Source organism: Oncorhynchus gorbuscha, linkage group LG04 (genome assembly GCF_021184085.1).
Source record: "Oncorhynchus gorbuscha isolate QuinsamMale2020 ecotype Even-year linkage group LG04, OgorEven_v1.0, whole genome shotgun sequence".
Taxonomy (NCBI): Eukaryota; Metazoa; Chordata; class Actinopteri; order Salmoniformes; family Salmonidae; genus Oncorhynchus; species Oncorhynchus gorbuscha.
In genome coordinates this window covers 61,777,428-61,786,586 of record NC_060176.1, presented here as the reverse complement: position 1 = coordinate 61,786,586, position 9,159 = coordinate 61,777,428, and the positions used below count along the sequence as shown (strand labels likewise).

Below are 9,159 nucleotides of genomic sequence, written 5' to 3'. Positions count from 1 at the left end.
CACAGGAAATACCACATGCTGTATTATTTCTTTTTAAATTTTTATTATGAAATGCAAAAAAAAAAGTTTACAGCCAGGTATAATTTGTAGCTTTGAATGCAGCAGATGTCAACTTCTGAATGATTTCGGAGTCAGCAGTGTTGATGCAAATTTTTCTTGTAACAATCGATTAGTGACCAAGGCCACAAATGTCTCCTCCGATTCCTCAAATTCCCCTTTGGTTAAAGTCTTTGGCCATTCAATTGGTTGAAAAGCCCAACCTGTGGGGGGGGGGGTTACATTATTACAAAACAGCATAAGGTAGAGTCATTTGATTTTGCAATTGTTGCCTGAGGTTAGAATAGACCCATGTGCCAGACACGTTTGGTTAATGGATGAGACACGCAATCAAAATATATAATTCCCGACCCACCAAGGTGTGCGTTACATCGCGGACATGTAGCCATTGTCCAGGCATATCCAGGATACCAGGTGAAATGTTTGTCCGCAGGCCAGTGCTTGACAACGTCTGCCTTTCTGAAAGTCATGACTTCAAACTGGTAGCCCTGTGGGTTTTCGAACCGCTGGACGGGCACTCTTCTTTCTCCAACAACCGTATCATTTCTATAAGAGAGCGCAAGTCGACTGTGGATAAAGTTGGCATCTTTCTCAAAAGCCAATTCATGTCCACAGGACCTGCAGAGTAACAAGTTACCGACTTCATCGCCAACACAGGATTCGACGAGTTTAAAGTCGCACAGAAATGCAGTGAAAAACATAAGTGTTTGTAGCCGAATTCCCCACGGCTGTCTCTCTCTGACCGCCATTGTTGGCAACAATGTAGCAACTCGAATCGCATATTTATATTTGTGTATCATTATTGTATGTGCGCAATCATGCAAATATATTTTACACCTAGATGCAAATCGGGAACGAGCGAGTTCGGAAGAAATACGAGAGTAGTCGGAAATGGCGCTTCCTTACAGCCGATTCATATATTTATAGACATCTCAAATTTGGTTCGTTCGAAAACCTCCCACATTAACTGGAAAACCACGTAATGTTTACAAGAACCGGCGTCAAGATCGAATGAATCCCCTATGGCTTTGCGCCGTCTACAGGTAGGGGGTGGCATTTCAAGGAAATATTACGTGTTGAGTGTAATATTCATGTGTAAATATACTGAATTATAATTGGATGCATTTTACCGCCATATCATACTGTGCTATGATTGGTTAAGACCACCCAAATGGTTAGGTCATGGTCCGTTTGATCCTGGTTGGAGATACGTGAACATGCCAGTTATAGCTAGCTAATAAAGAGCTACGTTAATAAATATCCTGTAGTACTGCATTTTATTATTTTGTACAAAGTGTGCAAAATAAGACCTTGAGGACGTCCTGTTACTACTGGCAACGTAAACTCGAACGTGGGTTCAACGAATGTCCTCCAATCACAGACAGGTGTCGTTACAAATCGGTTATGAACGAGCCAATTGCGTACGAGATGACCGGATCGTGTCCCGTCAGCAGAGATTCAGTAGGTAAACAAAAGTTTGTAAGGGCTTCAGTAAACTGTAGAGCACGTTTTTGAGTAAGGAACATTTTACATTGTTTAGGTTAGCTTGCTGGTCATCCATTTTGTGATCTCGTGAACTAGACATTTCAATTAACAATTTTGACAGTAAAATAAAAAGTAAAAATTTTTCAAATACATGTTAATTTAAATGGGTAGCTGCTGGTCGGAGCTAATCGTGACCATGATGCCTTTACTGTTATTGTGGTTAGCTGAGTAAACTGAACTTGACTATATGGAGTTGAGTTTACTCGGCTTATTGTCTCTGGTGTATGACTTTCTGGCAGCTAGAGCAAAGTCTGTTCTATCATGTATCATCTATACATTATTTTATTTAGGAATGTAGTGAAGCAGGCAAAAATATAAATAGTAAAGTACAGATACCCCCCCAAAACTACTTAAGTAGTACTTTTAAAGTATTTTTACTTAAGTACATTACAACACTGCTGCTATCGCAAAAGCTAATGGGCATCCTAATAAAATACCTTAAAATACTGTATATCTATACAAACTTCAAAATCTGAACACCATAATAAGGTATGATGTTAACTGTGTCAAACTTAATTAATATGTGTCTGTTTTTTTCTTTGCAGATGGAGCTACGATTCCAGAATCAGTTGAAGAACATGAAGGAGAGACTGGAACAATCTGACTCTACCAATCGCAGCCTGCAGAATTATGTTCAGTTTCTCAAAGCTTCATATAGTAATGTGTTTGGTGACTCTGTGCTATCAAGCTCTCTACACACACACTTACCAATCTGATTGAATAGTGTAAGCCTTATATTGTATGAGTTTGTGTACCAATGATCTATTTGTTATTTTCAGTATAAACTGTATACTGTTAATCAAAACTATGTTTCACTCTTTCACAAATGACAAACTCACAACATGTATGAAAAAGAAATATTTATCCAGTGTTTTTCCACAGTATTTTCCATAGACACATAAAAAAATATATATGTTTTGATTTAATTGTATCCATTATGAGGTCAAAGTAGCTTTGTAACTGTTTGGTCCCTTGACGTGGAACCATTGTTGTATCTGAACTCGAAATAGACGGAAATTGTGCACTTCAGAGTTTTACTTTAGGCGGCACCGTATGCTGCAAGCCCATTAAGCAAGCCGCTGACAAGTTAATCACGGCATCACCGATTTCTCAGTGTCAAATGTGTGTTTATTTACACGCTGACATGTCTGTTGAAAGTTTATGATGGGATACATTGGAGGCCTTGAAAAACTCATCAAAAGAAAGACCAAAATACAACCCAGATTGGCACGAAATGGGAGAGGTAATGAACGTGACCACTACCTAGCATCCTTGCTACTGGTTCACAGTTATTGTAAAAGTTGTGTTTTTACTAAAACAACATTAGTATAGTTGGCTCATGAGTAGTCTGATTAATCCGGCTGTAATACACAATTAATTGGTATATACAGTACCAGTCAAATGTTTTGGACACCTACTCATCCCAGGGTTTTTCTTTATTTGTACTATTTTCTACATTGTATAATAATTGTGAAGACATCAAAACTATGAAATAACACACATGGAATCATGTAGTAACCAAAAAAAGAAATCAAAATTATTGTATTTTATATTTGAGGTACTTCAAAGTAGCCAAACTTTGCCTTGATGATAGCTTTGCACACTCTTGGCATTCTCTCAACCAGCTCCATGGGGTAGTAATCTGGAATGCATTTAACTTAACAGGTGTGCCTTGTTAAAAGTTCATTTGTGGAATTTCTTAACTTAATGCGAGCCAATCATTTGTGTTGTGACAAGGTAGGGGTGGTTTACAGAGGATAGCCCTATTTGGTAACAGACCAAGTCCACATTATGGCAAGAACAACTTAAATAAGCAAAGAGAAATGACAGTCCAGCATTACTTTAAGACATGGTCAGTCAATCTGGAACATTTCAAGACTTGCTTGGGCCACGAAACACGAGCAATGGAAATTAGACTGGTGGAAATCTCTCCTTTGAGTCCAAATTTGAGATTTTTGGTTCCAACCGCCTTGTCTTTGTCAGAGGCAGAGTAGGTGTACGGATGATCTCTGCGCTTTGTGGAAAATGGCGCCAATAGATAGGGCAGCTGTGCTTCTAGCCCCAAGGCAACTTTGCAGTTTTTCGTTTTTATGTGTTATTTCTTACATTATTAGCCTATAAATGTTTTTGTGTTATTACATACAGCCGGGAAGAACTTTCGGATATCAGAGCAGCGGTAATTCACCAGCATTACAACCAGGAATACGACTATCTTACTTTTTCCGACTCAGGAGGCGCACACACCACGCACCGCTTCTGTGTATATTACTTGCTGATGTTCAATTAAATCAAAGTTTATTTGTCACGTGCGCCGAATACAACAGGTGTAGTAGACCTTACAGTGAAATGCTTACTTACAGGCTCTAACCAATGGTGCGGGGGAAAAAGGGTGTGTGTGTGTGTGTGTGTGTGTAGGTAAGTAAAGAAATAAAACAACAGTAAAAAGACATTTGAAAATAAGAGTAGCAAGGCTATATACAGACACCTGTTAGTCAGGCTTATTGAGGTAGTATGTACATGTAGGTATCGTTAAAGTAACTATGCATATATGATGAACAGAGAGTAGCAGAAGTGTAAAAGGAGGGGGTGGTGGGACACACTGCAGATAGCCCAGTTTAGCCAATGTGCGGCGCACTGGTTGGTCAGGCCAATTTAGGTAGTATGTACATGAATGTATAGTTACATTTACTATGCATATAAGATAAACAGAGTAGCAGCAGCATAAAAGGGTGGGGGCACATAATACAAATAGTCCGGGAAAACCATTTTGTTACCTGTTCAGGAGTCTTATGTCTTGGGGGTAAAAACTGTTGAGAAGCCTTTTTGTCCTAGACTTGGCACTCCGGTACCGCTTGCCATGTGGTAGTAAAGAGAACAGTCTATGACTGGGGTGGCTGGGGTCTTTGACAATTCTTAGGGCCTTCCTCTGACAACGCCTGGTGTAGAGGTCCTGGATGGCAGGCAGCTTTGCCCCAGTGATGTACTGGGCCGTACGCACTACCCTCTGAAGTGCTTTGCAGTCGGAGGCCGAGCAAATGCCGTTCCAGGCAGTGATGCTCTCGATGTTGCAGCTGCAGAACCTTTTGAGGATCTCAGGACCCATGCCAAATCGTTTTAGTTTCCTGAGGGGGAATAGACTTTGTCGTGCCCTCTTCACGACTATTTTGGTGTGTTTGGACCAATCTAGTTTGTTGTTGATGTGGACACCAAGGAATTTGAAGCTCTCAACCTGCTCCGCTACAGCCCCGTTGATGAGAATTGGGGCGTGCTCGGTGCTCCTTTTCCTGTAGTCCACAATCATCTCCTTAGTCTTGGTTACCTTGAGGGATAGGTTGTTATTCTGGCACCACCTGGCCAGGTCTCTGACCTCCTCCCTACCGTTGTTGTCGGTAATCAGGCCTACCACTGTTGTGTCGTCAGCAAACTTAATGATGGTGTTGGAGTCGTGCCTGGCCATGCAGTTGTGGGTGAACAGTGAGTACAGGAGGGGACTGGATAATAAAGTAGATGAGCTCAGGCCAAGGATTTCCTTCCAGAGAGACATCAGGGATTGTAACATATTCTGTTTCACGGTGACATGGCTCTCTTGGGATATACTCTCTTTGTCCATACAGCCAGTTGGGTTCTCAGTTTTTCGTGCGGACAGGAAGGAATATCTCTCTGGGAAGAAGCGTGGGGGTGTATGTTACATGATTAACTACTTATGGTGTCATTGTGGTAACATACAGCAACTCAAGTCCTTTTGTTCACCCCACCTAGAATACCTCACAATCAAATGCCGACCGTATTACTTCCCAAGATAATTCTCTTCGGTTATAATGACAGACGTGTATATTCCCGCTCAAGCCGATACAACAACGGCCATCAAATAACTTTACTGGACTTTATGCAAACTGGAAACCACATCCTGTGGCTGCATTTATTGTAGCTGGGGATTTTAACTTCTTTGATATAGGGGGCACTCTTAATTTTTGGATGAAAAACGTTCCCGTTTTAAACAAGATATTTTGTCACGAAAAGATGCTCGACTATGCATATAATTGACAGCTTTGGAAAGAAAACACTCTGACGTTTCCAAAACTTCAAAGATATTGTCTGTGAGTGCCACAGAACTGATGTTACAGAAAAAACCATGATAAAAATACAATCAGGAAGTGCCGCATTTTTTGAAACCGCCTCATGGCAATGACTCCTTATATGGCTGTGGAGGAGCTAGGAGTCAGCTTACCTTTTCCATATTTTCCCCAAGGTGTCTGCAGCATTGTGACGTATTTGTAGGCATATTATTGGAAGATTGACCCTAAGAGACTACATTTACCAGGTGGTCGCTTGGTGTCCTCCGTTGCAATTATTGCGTAATCTTCAGCTGCAGCACTTTTCCGTTTGCTACTGAGGAGAAACCCAACTGCCACGAAGGATTTATCATAGAATAGATATGTGAAAAACACCTTGACGATGATTCTAAACAACGTTTGCCATGTTTCTGTCGATATTATGGAGTTAATTTGGAAAAAAGTTTGGCGTTGTAGTGAATTAATTTTCTTTTTTTTTCTTAGCCAAAAGTGATGAACAAAACAGAGCGATTTCTCCTACACAAATAATATTTGAGAAAAAATGAACATTTGCTATCTAACTGAGAGTCTCCTCATTGAAAACATCTGAAGTTCTTCGAAGGTAAATTATTTTATTTGAATGCTTTTCTTGTTTTTGTGAAAATGTTGCCTGCTGAATGCTAGGCTTAATGCTATGCTAGGCTATCAATACTCTTACACAAATGCTTGTGTAGCTTTGGTTGAAAAGCATATTTTGAAAATCTGAGATGACAGTGTTGTTAACAAAAGGCTAAACTTGTGTTTCAATATATTTATTTTATTTCATTTGCGATTTTCATGAATAGAAAAAGTTGCGTTATGCTAATGCATTATAGTTTAATTATTTTTCTGTCGATTTCTCAGCCAAGCAGGATGAACAAACGTGACGTTTTTCACCTACAAAAATATTATTTTGGGAAAAAAGGAACATTTGCTATCTAACTGGGAGTGTCCTGAGTGAAAGCATCTGAAGTTCTTCAAAGGTAAATGATTTAATTTGGTTGCTTTTCTTATTTTTGTGAAAATGTTGCCTGCTGCCAGCACAGCCTAGCATAGCATTATGCCATGCTAAACTTACACAAATGCTTGTCTAGTGTTGGCTGTAATGCATATTTTGAAAATCTGAGATGACAGTGTTGTTAACAAAAGGCTAAGCTTGTGTTTGAATATATTTATTTCATTTCATTTGCGATTTTCATGAATAGGAAAGGTTGCGTTATGGTAATGCCCTTGAGGCTATGGTCACGCTCCCGGATACGGGATTGCTTGTCGCTAGAGGAGGAAAACGATACCGAAGTTATATTAACACATTGACTGTAGAACTCAAGCTGCTAAAACCCTCGACCACTGTTACTCCAACTTCTGGGATACCTACAATGCTCTCCCCGCCCTCCCTTTAGAAAATCTGATCACGACTCCATTTTGCTCCTCCCTTTCTATAGGCAGAAATTCAATCAGGAAGTACCTATGCTAAGGACTATTCAACGCTGGTCTGACCAATCGGAGTCCACACTTCAAGATTGTTTTGATCATGCAGACTGGGATATGTTCCGGTAGCCTCCGAGAATAACATTGATGAATACACTGATACGGTGCCTGAGTTGAACACAAGCCAGATTTCTGGCAAATCACCACATTTAACCATGGCAGACCTGTAACTTCTTCAATCAAACAGGCAAAACGTTTAAGAGGCTCCTCTGTCCTCCACTTGTTAACTGTATTTTAATGGCACCTGTTTGAAAAACTTGTTATCAGTATCAAAAGACACCTGTCCACAACCTCAAACAGTCACACCTGTTTGAACTTGTTATCAGTATAAAAGACAAACTCCACACTATGGCCAAGACCAAAGAGCTGTCAAAAGACACCAGAAACAAAATTGTAGACCTGCACCAGGCTGGGAAGACTGAATCTGCAATAGGTAAGCAGCTTGGTTTGAAGAAATCAACTGTGGGAGCAATTATTAGGAAATGGAAGACATACAAGACCACTGATAATATCCCTCGATCTGGGGCTCCACGCAAGATCTCACCCCGTGGGGTCAAAATGATCACAAGAATTGTGAGCAAAACTCCCAGAACCACACAGGGGGACCTAGTGAATGACCTGCAGAGAGCTGGGATCAAAGTAACAAAGCCTACCATCAGTAACACACTACGCCACCAGGGACTCAAGTCCTGCAGTGCCAGACGTGTCCCCCTGCTTAAGCCAGTACATGTCCAGGCCCGTCTGAATTTTGCTAGAGAGCATTTGGATGATCCAGAAGAAGATTGGGAGAATGTCATATGGTCAGATGAAACCAAAATATAACTTTTTGGTAAAAACTCAACTCGTCGTGTTTGGAGGACAAAGAATGCTGAATTGCATCCAAAGAACACCATACCTACTGTGAAGCATGGGGGTGGAAACATCATGCTTTTGGGGCTGTTTTTCTGCCAAAGGACCAGGAAGACTGATCCGTGTAAAGGAAAGAATGAATGGGACCATGTATTGTGAGATTTTGAGTGAAAACCTCCTTCCATCAGCAAGGGCATTGAAGATGAAACGTGGCTGAGTCTTTCAGCATGACAATGATCCCAAACACACCACCCGGGCAACGAAGGAGTGGCTTCGTACAAAGCATTTCAAGGTCCTGGAGTGGCCTAGCCAGTCTCCAGATCTCAACCCCATAGAAAATCTTTGGAGGGAGTTGAAAGTCCGTGTTGCCCAGCAACAGCCCCAAAACGTCACTGCTCTAGATGAGATCTGCATGTAGGAATGAGCCAAAATACCAGCAATAGTGTGTGAGAACCTTGTGAAGACTTACAGAAAACGTTTGACCTCTGTCATTGCCAACAAAGGGTATATAACAAAGTGTTGAGATAAACTTTTGTTATTGACCAAATACTTATTTTCTACCATAATTTGCCGAAAAATTCATAAAAAATCCTACAATGTGATTTTCTGGATGTTTTTTTCTCATTTTGTCTGTCATAGTTGAAGTGTACATATGATGAAAATTACAGGCCTCTCTCATCTTTTTAAGTGGGATAACTAGCACAATTGGTGGCTGACTAAATACGTTTTTTTGCCTCACTGTATTTTTAAACCTGCATATTTAGCTAAAAGAAATCCAGGTTAGCAGGCAATATTAACCAGGTGAAATTGTGTCACTTCTCTTACGTTCATTGAACGCAGAGTCAGTGTATATGCAACAGTTTGGGCCGACTAATTTTCCAGAATTTTACGTAATTATGACATAACATTGAAGGTTGTGCAATGTAACAGGCATATTTAGACTTATGCATGCCATCTGTTAGATAAAATACGGAACAGTTCCGTATTTCACTGAAATAATAAATGTCTTGTTTTCGAGATGATAGTTTCCGGATTCGACCATATTAATGACATAGGGCTCGTATTTCTGTGTGTTATTATGTTATAACTAAGTCTATGATTTGATATAGCAGTCTGACTGAGCGGTGGT

The 9,159-nt window shown here is 40.4% G+C and overlaps 1 long non-coding RNA gene across 1 annotated transcript; it reads left to right on the top strand.

The window, feature by feature from the left end:
- Positions 1–270: 270 nt before the first annotated feature.
- LOC124034434 lies at positions 271–2,523 on the top strand. The gene is made up of 2 exons (XR_006838571.1): positions 271–1,522; positions 2,148–2,523. It is a non-coding gene; the product is annotated as an uncharacterized LOC124034434 (long non-coding RNA).
- Positions 2,524–9,159: the final 6,636 nt, after the last annotated feature.